The sequence below is a fragment of the Manis javanica genome, chromosome 5, assembly GCF_040802235.1.
Source record: "Manis javanica isolate MJ-LG chromosome 5, MJ_LKY, whole genome shotgun sequence".
NCBI lineage: Eukaryota > Metazoa > Chordata > Mammalia > Pholidota > Manidae > Manis > Manis javanica.
Genome location: NC_133160.1, coordinates 87188972 through 87203231, shown reverse-complemented (window position 1 = coordinate 87203231; position 14260 = coordinate 87188972).

Genomic DNA, 14260 nt, shown 5'->3' with positions numbered 1-14260 from the left:
ACTTTGATTTCACAGCAGTGTCCCTGGATCAAACTTTTCATGTTGCTATCTGTAATAAAGATCTATTTTAATCCAAAAAATAAAAATGTCTCTGATGATTCAAATATAAAGAGAAACTTAATTCAGGATTTCACAAATTATTCTTTCTTAGCATTATCTATTTTAGGTGTTTTGTTTTTATACATGCATATTTTAATCTTTACATGTTTATGTAAATACAAAAGCTCAGATTATCTAAAATTTCACAGTTCTTTTTATATTTCAAATCGGAGAACAAGAATAAAAAATTGTATATGTACAAGAACCAAATATAAGCTGTGTAAAGTCAACATTTATGTAATTACTTGAAGACCTTTTTTTCTATGTTGAATGTTGAATGTTTCCCTGTTATTGAATGGTTAAGAGCTGACTGACCTGCATGACTGAGAGGCCCAGTAGCAGGAATGGCTGACCCTGGGTGTTTAGGTATCTCATTTGATGTCTTTCCCTGTCTCATATCTAGACGTGATTCTCATCAGGTTCATGTTCCACTCATGGGAATGAGCAACATGGTCATATCAGTTCCAGGCATACCATATTTCATTTGGGGAACCTTAGCAGAAAGAATGTTTCTCTTTCTCCTGTGGTTTCCAAAAGAGAGAGAGAAAAAATTCCCAGTTTGGCTTGGCATGGATCTTGTACCTACCTATCTTTGAGTCACGGGTCCACACATACATTAATCAAAAAAGGGCTCATGTGTCCCCTCTCTTCCCCCGGAAGCTAGAGGTGTGAAATCAGTCCACCCGAGCCACAGGGACAGAGAGGAGAGAAGGAACCCTCTCATACTGGCAATGAAAACAGGGAGTCAAACAACCAGGGACTTTTTTCTCTAAAAGCATCTCAGGCCTCACTTACTGCATACTTCATCCTTCTCTAGCTAAGATATTTAAGTGCCAGCAATGATGAGAACTTCCATTCCCTTATGTAGTAGACAGTTACTGCATTTGCTTGCCCTCTATCTACTCCCCCTTTTTGTGGTTTTGACCCCACTTTTCCTTTGACACTGACCCTTTTCCTCTCAGGAAAGTTGAGAAGGACACACTTTCTAGCTCTCTAGATTCCTAAGTGAAAAGCAGAAAGCCTGTATGTAGGACATTAAGCTATCACTACCACTGGTGGTTCAGCTTCTTCAATTGTGCCATTGTTGTGTTCACAGCAATGTTGAATTTTTTTATTACATACAGTTTTATTATCTGATAAAATTAGAGCATGAGAAATATAACTTTGATGTTCCTAGGAATAACAAATGATTTTCTCATGAGCAGTGACTGAGTCCAAGATGAAAAGCACTGAGTGTGCTGAAACTAACAAACCTTTGGTTTCAGTAGTTCTCACTGGGCTCAGTCAGTGAAATGTAGGTTCAATGATGAGGAAGCAAATGCAGTTAAGGAATCTGTGTGAAATGCATGTTAAGTTTGGTGGTTAAAAACTGGTTTGTATTTTGAGATTTTGCAATCTTGTCTTAGTTCTCTGAAACAAATTCTCCCATAAAGCGTATAGCTAGTCTACAGGATTGACCTTTGTACACATTTCTGTAAAGCAATGGGGTAACTATAAGTGACAGAATCTTGCTGGCAAGTCTACCAAACTTGGCAATTGTCTTCCTCATCCTAGAAGGACTGTGCTCATGTAGACCCAATCAGAGATGTAACGGAGTTGTGTGCCCCTGTGTGTTGTGTGTGTTTATGAATATATATGACTAATTAATAAAAATGGATCTTTCAAGTTAACCAAATAGAGTTATCACACAATTATACAGAAATTAATTATCCTATTAGAATTCCAGTGAAGATGTTAGTTCTCTGCCTCATCCCTCTCACTGCTTCCTTGCCCATTAACCCTTAGATGAAATATGATGTAGTAGATAGACATTTATCATCATTTCCTCTTCCTTCTTTCCTCTGCCCTTTCTTCTCTCTTTTGTTCTGCTTTTTCTCTTTTTTCATTCCTTCCTTGCTTCTTTTCCTTCATTATCAATTTCCCTTTCTGTTTCTGATAGTTATAACCTGGAAGACTGTCCTTCCATTCTCATAAATGTGGTTGGGAGAGGCTATCTCCACATAGTTCTTAAAGGTAGCCTAATGCTTAAACTTTGTATATTGCATTTGCATAAGATTAACCCAAACTTCCCTCTTAGCAACTGGCTAATTCTTGGGCACATAGTCTAACGTAAGTCAACTAGATGCACCAAGCATTAATTCTGGGATATTTGCTGGACTTCTCAGGAAGAAACATTTTCCCACTACACGAATCCCTAGCAATGGAAAATAAATGTTTAGAGATGGTAAAGGACACGATATAAACAGATAAGACCTCAGAATAAAGCCAACTGAGAGTACCATACAGACAGAAAGAATAAGATAAAATAGTGTGATCCTTGCTTCAGTCTTTTCTTAGGACTTTTCAGTTAGCTGAATTAATTGCTCTTTTATTGTTGAAGCCACTGTGAGTAGTTACACTTTCTACTGTCTTTAAGGAGTAAATGACTATGAAATAAAAGATTCTGAACAGTGCCATTCACATAGAAACCAGAACTTTGTTTGCTCTTCTAGAAACAGGAAGGCTAATTATTTTGAATTTAATCAACTGATTTGGTAGTTCCAAATTAGTAACTCAAGAAAAGATTAAGAAAGTTGGAAAGATACGGATAAATTAGGTATTTTTTAATTTTCTATTTTTTTCATCTTTTCCCTATACAACTCTGCTGTAAATTGTAATTTGTGAGTATAAAGTAAGGAGTGGCATACTTTACTTCCTTTTAAATGCTTTAGGACTTCTGTGAAACACCTTTTTTAAACTTTAACCCATCATTTAAAAACCTATTTGCTCACTAGTCTCTGAATAAACCACTAAGTAGTTTACTAAATTAGGTTCTGGTAGAAGTTATTTTTTTACTTACTCTTTAAAACCAAGTAGATGAGATAGTCATCTACAATGCAAGTATCAAAATGATCAAAAAAAGCTATTCTGGGACACTCTAATGGTACTGAATAGCTTCACTGTTTTAAAGTTCACAAAGTAAGACATAATAACTTCATGTCATGAATAAAGTGCAAATTTATCTTCCAATTACAACTGATATTTTAGAGTTTACTATTGGTGGCAGCTGTAGGACAATTAAAGAATTCTAATTAAAGTTACTTGAAGCAGATAAAGCCTATACCAGCTTTCTCCATCTAATGAATTTCTATTTTTTAAACACAGGAAAGGATCAACAGTCATTTCAATCTAAATCAAGAACGGGTTTATTTACCTTTTCCATGCTACTTCCACTAATAACATAAGGCATGCGTACATAGATTAGGTAATGGAGGATATAAATGTAGAACATTGGCAGTGTGTGTGATGATTACCGACAAGAATTAATCAGTATTCCTCATGCCATACACAATGCAGGTAGAAGAGAAACAGCAAATCTGTACAAGTAATGCAAACAAGCTGCATAAAAGGCTAAACAAGTAAAAGTATATCATCAGCCATGACTCAAATTACGTATTTAAATTGTATGCCAGCTTCCTTTAGCCAGTTAAGAACTCAATCTCTGACAGACTTCATAAACTGAAAGTACTCTATCTTCTCAGGCTCACAGTTTTGCTAAGGTGTGGGGATACATTTAATAATGTAGCATGCAAATCAGCCCCTACTTGATACCACAGATACAGTGCTGTTGATACTTAATGTGATGGTTTTCCTACTGGTGGACTCTGTTGCCAAAACTAAGCAGTGTTACAGCCACATCTATGGCGACAGTGTTATTCAAGCAACTAAAGAAAGTATAGATTGTAGTTTTATTGTGAAATTCTTTTAAAATTATGTTTACTATGCTCTCCCCTATACCAGGTCCCCCCCACAAACACTTTTACAGTCACTGTCCCTCAGCATAGCAAAATGTTGTAGAATCACTACTTGTCTTCTCTGTGTTGTACAGCCCTCCCTTTCTCCCACCCCCCCATTATGCATGCTATTCATAATACCCCCTTTCTTCCCCCTCCCTTATCCCTCCCTACCCACTCATCCTCCCCAGTCCCTTTCCCTTTGGTACCTGTTAGTACATTCTCGGGTTCTGTGATTCTGCTGCTGTTTTGTTCCTTCAGTTTTTCCTTTGTTCTTATACGCCACAGATGAGTGAAATCATATGGTATTTCTCTTTCTCCACTTGGCTTATTTCACTGAGCATAATACCCTCTAGCTCCATCCATGTTGTTGCAAATGGTAGGATTTGTTTTCTTCTTATGGCTGAGTAATATTCCATTGTGTATATGTACCACATCTTCGTTATCCATTCATCTACTGATAGACACTTAGGTTGCTTCCAATTCTTAGCTATTGTAAATAGTGCTGCAATAAACATAGGGGTGCATCTGTCTTCTTCAAACTTGAGTGCTGCGTTCTTAGGGTAAATTCCTAGGAGTGGAATTCCTGAGTCAAATGGTAAGTCTATTTTGAGCATTTTGAGGAACCTCCATACTGCTTTCCACAATGGTTGAACTAATTTACATTCCCACCAGCAGTGTAGGAGGGTTCCCCTTTCTCCACAGCCTCGCGAACATTTGTTGTTGTTTGTATTTTGGATGGCAGCTATCCTTACTGGTGTGAGGTGATACCTCATTGTAGTTTTAATTTGCATTTCTCTGATAATTAGTGATGTGGAGCATCTTTTCATGTGTCTGTTGGCCATCTGTATTTCTTTTTTGGAGAACTGTCTGTTCAGTTCCTCTGCCCATTTTTTAATTGAATTATTTGTTTTTTGTTTGTTGAGGTATGTGAGCTCTTTATATATTTTGGACATCAAGCCTTTATTGGATCTGTCATTTACAAATATATTCTCCCATACTGTAGGATACCTTTTTGTTCTATTGATGGTGTCTTTTGCTGAACAGAAGCTTTTCAGCTTAATATAGTCCCACTTGTTCATTTTTGCTGTTGTTTTCCTTGCCCAGGGAGATATGTTCAAAAGAGGTCACTCATGTTTATGTCTAAGAGGTTTTTGCCTATGTTTTTTTTTTAGAGTTTAATGGTTTCATGACTTACATTCAGGTCTTTGATCCATTTTGAATTTACTTTTGTGTATGGGGTTAGACAATGGTCCAGTTTCATTCTCCTACATGCAGCTGTCCAGTTTTGCCAACACCATCTGTTGAAGAGACTGTCATTTTGCCATTGTATGTCCATGGCTCCTTTATCAAATATTAATTGACCATATATGTTTGGGTTAATGTCTGGAGTCTCTAATCTGTTCCACTGGTCTGTGGCTCTGTTCTTGTGCCAGTACCAAATTGTCTTGATTACTATGGCTTTGTAGTAGAGCTTGAAGATGGGGAGTGAGATCCCCCCTACTTTATTCTTCTTTCTCAGGATTGCTTTGGCTATTTGGGGTCTTTGGTGTTTCCATATGAATTTTTGAATTATTCCAGTTCGTTGAAGAATGTTGCTGGTAATTTGATAGGGATTGCATCAAATCTGTATATTGCTTTGGGCAGGATGGCCATTTTGACGATATTAATTCTTCCTAGCCACGAGCATGGGATGAGTTTCCATTTGTTAGTGTCCCCTTTAATTTCTCTTAAGAGTGTCTTGTAGTTTTCAGGGTATATGTCTTTCACTTCTTTGGTTAGGTTTATTCCTAAGTATTTTATTCTTTTTGATGCAATTGTGAATGGAATTGTTTTCCTGATTTCTCTTTCTATTGGTTCATTGTTAGTATATAGGAAAGCCACAGATTTCTGTGTGTTAATTTTGTATCCTGTAACTTTGCTGTATTCCGATATCAGTTCTAGTAGTTTTGGAGTGGAGTCTTTAGGGTTTTTTATGTACAATATCATGTCATCCGCAAATAGTGACAGTTTAACTTTTTTACCAATCTGGATTCCTTGTATTTCTTTATTTTGTCTGATTGCCGTGGCTAGGACCTCCAGTACTATGTTAAGTAACAGTGGGGAGAGTGGGCATCCCTGTCTAGTTCCCGATCTCAGAGGAAAAGCTTTCAGCTTCTCGGTGTTCAGTATAATGTTGGCTGTGGGTTTAACATATATGGCCTTTATTATGTTGAGCTACTTGCTCTCTATACCCATTTTGCTGAGAGTTTTTATCATGAATGGATGTTGAATTTTGTCAAATGCTTTTTCAGCATCTATGGAGATGATCATGTGGTTTTTGTCTTTCTTTTTGTTGATGTGGTGGATGATGTTGATGGATTTTCGAATGTTCTACCATCCTTGCATCCCTGGGATGAATCCCACTTGGTCATGGTGTATGATCCTTTTGATATATTTTTGAATTCGGTTTGCTAATATTTTATTGAGTATTTTTGCATCTACATTCATCAGGGATATTGGTCTGTAATTTTCTTTTTTGGTGGGGTCTTTGCCTGGTTTTGGTATTAGGGTGATGTTGGCTTCATAGAATGAGTTTAGGAGTATTCCCTCCTCTTCTATTTTTTGGAAAACTTTAAGGAGAATGGGTACTATGTCTTCTCTGTTTGTCTGATAAAATTCAGAGGTAAATCCATCTGGCCTGGGGGTTTTGTTCTTGGGTAGATTTTTGATTACCGTTTCAATTTCTTTGCTCATAATTGGTTTGTTTAACTTTTGTGTTTCTTCCTTGGTCAGTCTTGGAAGGTTGTATTTTTCTAGGAAGTTGTCCATTTCTTCTAGGTTTTCCAGCTTGTTGGCATATAGGTTTTCATAGTAGTCTTTAATATTTCTTTGTATTTCTGTGGAGTCTGTAGTGATTTTTCCATTCTCATTTCTGATTCTGTTGATTTGTGTTGATTCTCTTTTTCTCTTAATAAATTTGGCGAGAGGCTTATCTATTTTGTTTATTTTCTCAAAGAACCAGCTCTTGGTTTCATTGATTTTTGCTATTGTTTTATTCATCTCAATTTTGTTTATTTCTTCTCTGATCTTGGTTATGTCCCTCCTTCTGTTGACTTTAGGCCTAATTTGTTCTTCTTTTTCCAGTTTTGATAATTGTGATGTTAATTTGGGATTGTTCTTCCTTCTTCAGATGTGCCTGGAGCGCTATATACTTTCCTCTTAAGACTGCTTTCGCTGCATCCCACAGAAGTTGGCGCTTTGTGTTGTTGTTTCATTTGTTTCCATATATTCCTTGATCTCTATTTTAATTTGTTTGTTGATCCATTGATTATTTAGGAGCATGTTGTTAAGCCTCCATGTTTGTGAACCATTTTGTTTTCTTTGTAGAATTTATTTCTAGTTTTATACCTTTGTGGTCCAAAAAATTGGTTTATAGAATTTCAATATTTTGGAATTTACTGAGGTTGTTTTTGTGGGCTAGTATGTGGTCTATTCTGGAGAACGTTCCATGTGCACTTGAGAAGAATGTGTATCCTGTTGCTTTTGGATGTAGAGTTCTATAGATGTCTATTAGGTCCATCTGTTCTACTGTGTTGTTCAGTGCCTCCGTGTCCTTAATTATTTTCTGCCCAGTGGATCTATCCTTTGGGGTGAGTGGTGTGTTAAAGTCTCCTAAAATGAATGCATTGCAGTCTATTTCCCCCTTTAGTTCTGTTAGTATTTGTTTCACATATGCTGGTGCTCCTGTGTTGGGTGCATATATATTTAGAATGGTTATATCCTCTTGTTGGACTGAGCCCTTTATCATTGTGTAATGTCCTTCTTTATCTCTTGTTACTTTCTTTGTTTTGAAGTCTATTTTGTCTGATAGTAGTACTGCAACCCCTGCTTTCTTTTCACTGTTGTTTGCCTGAAATATATTTTTCCATCCCTTGACTTTTAGTCTGTGCATGTCTTTGGGTTTGAGGTGAGTTTCTTGTAAGCAGCATATAGATGGGTCTTGCTTTTTTATCCATTCTATTACTCTGTATCTTTTGATTGGTGCATTCAGTCCATTTAAATTTAGGGTGACTATTGAAGGATATGTACTTATTGCCATTCAGGCTTTCAATTCGTGGTTACCAGATGTTCAAGGTTAGCCTCTTTAGTATCTTACTGCCTAACTTAGCTTGCTTATTGAGCTGTTATATACACTTTCTGGAGATTCTTTTCTTCTCTCCCTTCTTATTCCTCCTCCTCCATTCTTCATATGTTGGGTGTTTTGTTCTGTGCTCTTTTTAGGAGTGCTCCCATTGTGAGCAGTCCCTGTAAGACGCCCTGTAGAGGTGGTTTGTGAGAGGCAAATTCCCTCAGCTTTTGCTTGTCTGGGAATTGTTTCATCCCTCCATCATATTTAAATGATAATCGTGCTGGATACAGTATCCTTGGTTCAAGGCCCTTCTGTTTCATTGCATTAAATATATCATGCCATTCTCTTCTGGCCTGTAAGGTTTCTGTCGAGAAGTCTGATGATAGCCTGATGGGTTTTCCTTTATAGGTGAACTTTTTCTCTCTAGGTGCCTTTAAAACTCTTTCCTTGTCCTTGATCTTTGTCATTTTAATTATTATGTGTCTTGGTTTTGTTCTCCTTGGGTCCCTTCTGTTGGGAGTTCTATGTATTTCTGTGGTCTGTTCGATTATTTCCTCCCCTAGTTTGGGGAAGTTTTCAGCAATTATTTCTTCAAGGACACGTTCCCTTTTTCTCTCTCTTCTTCTTCTGGTACCCCTATAATACAGATATTGTTTCTTTTGGATTGGTCACACAGTTCTCTTAATATTGTTTCATTCCTGGAGATCCTTTTATCTCTCTCTATGTCAGCTTCTATGCGTTCCTGTTCTCTGGTTTCTATTCCATCAATGGCCTCTTGTATCTTATCCATTCTGCTTATAAATCCTTCCAGAGTTTGTTTCACTTCTGTAATTTCGTTCCTGGCATCTGTGATCTCCCTCCGGACTTCATCCCATTGCTCTTGCATATTTTTGTGCATCTCCGTCAGCATGTTTATGATTTTTATTTTGAATTCTTTTTCAAGAAGACTGGTTAGGTCTGTCTCCTTCTTTGGTGTTGGTTCTGTGATCTTGGTTTGCCTGTAATTTTGCCTTTTCATTGTGATAGAAATAGTTTGCAGAGCTGGGATGAGTGGTGGCTGGAAGAATTTCCCTTCTTGTTGGTTTGTGGCTTTCCTCTCCTGGGAGAACAGCAACCTCTAGTGGCTTATGCTGGGCAGCTGCGCACAGACAGGGCTTCTGATTCCTTCCCAGTTGCTATGGAGTTTATCTCCACTGTTGCTGTGGGCATAGCCTGGCTCGGGCTGCTGCTCCATAATGGTGGAGCCGCATTGGCGGGGGAGTGGCCGGGATGCTATTTATCTCTGTGAAGGGCCTCCATGTTCCCTGCTGCCCAGGGGTTTAGAGTGCCCAGAGATCCCCAGATTCCCTGCCTCTGGACTAAGTGTCCTGCCCTGTCCCTTTAAGACTTCCAAAAAGCACTCGCCAAAACAAAACAACAAAAAACAAACCAAAAAAAATTAAATAAATAATTTAAAAAAAAACTCGCTTGCTTTTCTTTCTCTTCAGGCACCAGCCTCAGGGACCCGTTCACTGATCTTGCTGCCCTGTTTCCCTAGTATTGGGGTCCCTGTCCCTTTAAGACTTCCAAAGAGCACTCGCCAAAAAAATAAAGAAAGCCACTCGCTTTTCTTTGTTCTCCAGCGCCGGCCTCAGGGACCCACTCACTTGTCTTGCTGCCCTGTTTCCCTAGTATCCAGAACCCCATGCATGTACTGTGTCTGTGCTCTGGTGCGGATGGCTGGGGCTGGGTGTTCAGCAGTCCTGGGCTCCCTCTCCCTCCCCGCTCCAACTCCTCTCCTCCCATCAGGAGTTGAGGGGAGGGGTGCTAGGGTCCCGCCGGGCCGGGGCTTGTATCTTACCCCCTTTGCGAGGTGCTGGGTTGTCGCAGGTGTGGATGTGGTCTGGACGTTGTCCTGTGTCCTCTGGTCTCTATTCTAGAAAGAGTTGTCTTTGTTATGTTTTCATAAATATATGTGGTTTTGGGAGGAGAGTTCCGCTCCTCTACTCATGCTGCCATCTTGGCTCCACCTGTGAAATTCTTTTTGACACGATGTTTTGTTTTTTTTTTATTCTTGACATTTCATGAGATTCTCAACATTTTGTACCAACCTGTGAAATTAAACATTTCTGTTTTCCTGTAGTTATTGCTTGTTTGTTTACTTGTTCTGGACATGTTGAGGGTCCTTGGGGTTGTAATGAACGCAAATAATTACCATTCAGTTCTTTCAGGTTTGGAGCTACTCAGCGTTTCATCCTCAGAACTCTGGTATTTAATGGGGAGCTTGTGGTAATATATGTAGAGATTTCTGTCAATTGGTGGAAAGAAACTCAGGTCTAAGGCAATACTGGTACAAACTGCCTTCTCTTGCGTGTAAAATATAAAGAAACAGTTCTTTCCTAACCATGCTGCCTGTAATGCATAGGCTATTAATGAAAATGAGCATGACTAATTCTGCAAAGAATCAACATAAAGAAGAACAATAAGGATTAAGAAATTTGCGTTATTATATGTTTATAGTCACCAACCGACTTCTTCCCTTGTGAAGGAAATTTAGGCAAACCTGAAAATTTTATTTTCTTGTGACTAGAAGCCAACCAAACTTGATTTCAATTCTCAATTTGTAGTTTTAACATCTGTCAACTTTCTGCTCATTTTAGTCCCCAAAGGTTTTAAATAAGAGAGAATGATTTCTTCTTCTTTAATGGATTGCCAACAAAGAATATAATAACAAAAAGATAAATTATGTTATGTCAAGTACAGTAGAATTATGTTTAATTTTCTTAATGTGCTAATTCTGGTCATCATTAAACTTTGAAGGTGGTGCATTTACACTGTATTAGGAGAAAAAATACTGTATGCAATTATTGCATTAGAATGTGTATATATAAACATAAATAATAGATGTAAGCTTTTGCATGCACTGAAGATGGGATAAATTGAAAAGGGTGAATCTAGTTAGTCACCTGTGGATGAAGAATAAAGATTGAGGGTAACGAAAGGTCAAAAGAATCTGAGTCACTGGGAAGAAGAGAAAATAGAAGAATTCACCTGCAGAATTTTTCCTTGGGTTTCTATTTCTTCTCTACCTTGTTCAGTGTGGGAGATGGGCACTAATCAAATGATGATGAGAATCAAGGTGGAAGTACAACAATTACAGGTGAGGCCCAGGTCTGAGTCCCTGCCCTTTCACTCCCTTATCTATCCACACTCACTCTTTTGACAACCTCATCCAGACTCATTAAAATACCATCTCTATCCTCCTATAAATCTACCTCGAACTCCAATTCCATATGTCCAACTGTATGCTGGACATCTTTATTTAAATGTCTGAGAAGCAACTTGAACTTAGTATATCCAAAACCAGAATGCAGTCTTTCCTGATCCAGTCAATGGTAACTTCACTTTTCCTGTTATCCATACCAAAACCCTAGAGTTACTATTAATTCTTCTTTATCTTACATACCTAAAGGCCTAGCTGTCTACCAATTCTATTTCCATTATTTCAAGCTATACGCTGAATTCAACTGTTTTTTACAACCTCTACTGTTAGCACTCCGGTTCAACCATGTTTCTCTTGGATTATGGCAATGGCCTCCCCAAACGGTCCCCCTTCCTCCATCATTGACAGAGTAGTTTATTCTCAACACTTAGCCAAAGCAGTCCTTTTATAGTATAGTTGGATCATGTCTCCCTCCAATCAAACCTTCCAAAGAATTCTTTCCTCACTCTGAGTAATGAAAGTAAAGGCCCCTAACATGACACTATACAATTTTGTCTCCCTTACTTATTAACCATATTTCCTACTACTCATTGCAATCCAGACACAATGGACTGCTTACTGGTCCTTGACAAATTGCAGGCCTATTTTTGTTACACAAGTTCTTTGTATTTATTATTTCCTTTGCTGGGTAGGCTGTTGCCAAGACAACTACATGGCTTACTTACTTGCTTCCTTTGTGTCTTACATCAAATGTTATCTTCTCAGGTAGACTTTCCCTAACTACCAATGTAAAATTCCAACTCTCTTCCTCAGCCTCTCACCCCACTGGCATTCCTAATCTCATTTCCCCTCCTTAATTGTATCCATAGTATATATTACTATGTGGCATTTATATTTATTTACTTCTTTATGACCTCTTTCCACTAGAGTGTAAGTTCTATGAGGGCAGGGATTCTTGCCTTGTTTGCCTGCGAATATATTCATTCTAGTTACCAGGTGAGTGAAGAGCACATGGTAAAATGAAAAAAATTCATTTGTTAATAATTACTATGAAGAGGAGCAATGTACTTTGAACACCTATAACAGATGAATTTGACATAGCTTTTTGGTAAAAATTAGAGAGAACTTCACTCTAAAAAGTGAAGCTTTAGCTAAATTCTTAAGAATGAAGACATATTATCCAGGAGAGAAGGAAAGAGGATGCTAGGTATTAAGAATGACATGAACAAAATGTCCTGAGTTGGGAGGGAAAACCCATCTTGTAAGTGTAAGAATTGAAAGAATGTCTAAGTGGCTGGAACACAGGAAAAGGGATGACATGATACATGATGTGATAGCAGAGCCAGTCGACAAGATTCTTGCATATTACATTTAGGGGCTTATTGTAAGAGCAATGGAAAACCACAGGCAATAAAAATGCAATCACATGTGTGCGTGTGTGTTTTAAAAGGACTTCTCAGACTACAGCAAAGAAAATGTATTAAAGACAGACAAGAATGAATAGAGGGAGAATACTGTGGTAGCTCATCCAGTAGTCCCCATGAGAAATGACAGCCACTTGGAGTATGGGGGTGGTTTCTCTCAGGCCTTTTGCACCATCCTTGTTTTCTTTTCTTCCATTTCAAACTTTTTGGTTGAAACTTTACCCCCATGTTTTACATCCCAGAAATGCTCAAGCCTTGAACTTTTCTCAGAGCTGGGAAATATTTGAAATTAAAGAACTTTACTCCATCATCTCTTGTCACTCCTTCTCACAATGTCTGCTTCATTCACAACATTTCCCACTGTTCTTATTTGAATATTTATTTCAACCATGTAACTGAGTTCTATGGTGATGGCAAACATGACAAGAACCATGTTTCATTCATCTTGTATTCCCAGTAGCTGGCATACTGCAGATTCACAATAATACTTGTTGACTAAATGAGAAATTAAATCAACTGCTGGTTTGCCAATATACACAAAAATATTCACAATGTTCTTCTTAATGCTTCTCTGTAGATATCATGAATTGGGGGAAATAAGTTTTCTCCTTATGGTCAAAGTATATAAGCTATGGATTAAGCCATCTACTAGTGGCTGGATGTGCACAAATACACATACATATAAAGAGACAGCTCAATAGTATATAAACATACCTAAAATGTTCAAATTTTCTGAATATAATGTATTTGAGGAACAAATTGAATGTATGATTTCAACACAGTTCCTTAAATGACTGAACGTAGGACACAGTGAATTGAAGTGTTAACTTATGAAAAATTACCTGAAGAGACCAAAAGATTCCATGTAGCATCCCTAAATTATCTGATTCCAGTAAATAGGTTAAGTAGTATCAGCTGCTGCTGAGTATCAATCGATTCAACTGGAAACTGTATAATGGTGACAGAATCTTTTCCATGAAAGATGTTTAATAACCTACTAATGACACTCGCTATTTTGTGCCATCACTTAAACTTTGAGACTAAAAAGAAAACACGCACGTGAGTGCACACATGGATTAATTTATGTATCCCCAGCCCACACATATTCACATTAATAAATTAAGGAAATTTAAGTGAAACTATAGGGCAATTCACAGAAATATGACAAAAGTTCTTAGAAGATACAACGCACATGAATTTTCAAGCTACTTATGTTCTGTGATGGTGTCAAAGGTTAAATAGTACCATTGAAATGTTTTTTTTCCCAACATCCTCTCCAACTGTGTGGTTTTCTTGAACCCATATAATTTTAAATAGATCACTTTTTAGAAAAGTTATAATCATATTGTAATTCAAACAAGGCAAGCAGATTCTCCTACCATCTATTAAAGAAGTCATGTAATTCATTCCTGTATTAAAAATGCTTTACATGTAGTTTATACATAAGAGTAGCTTTTAAAAGCACTGCTCTTGGAAAGAGATCTGTATACTGTTTCCAACTTGTGAAATTACAACACCTGTTAACCAGAATGATTTTTGTCACAAGTAACATATTGTAAACAAACCACAGACTAAAAGGATAATTTGGTTAACATTTCATTTTATATAAATGCATTGAAAATAAGAAATATTGACTTAAAAATTGGCCAAA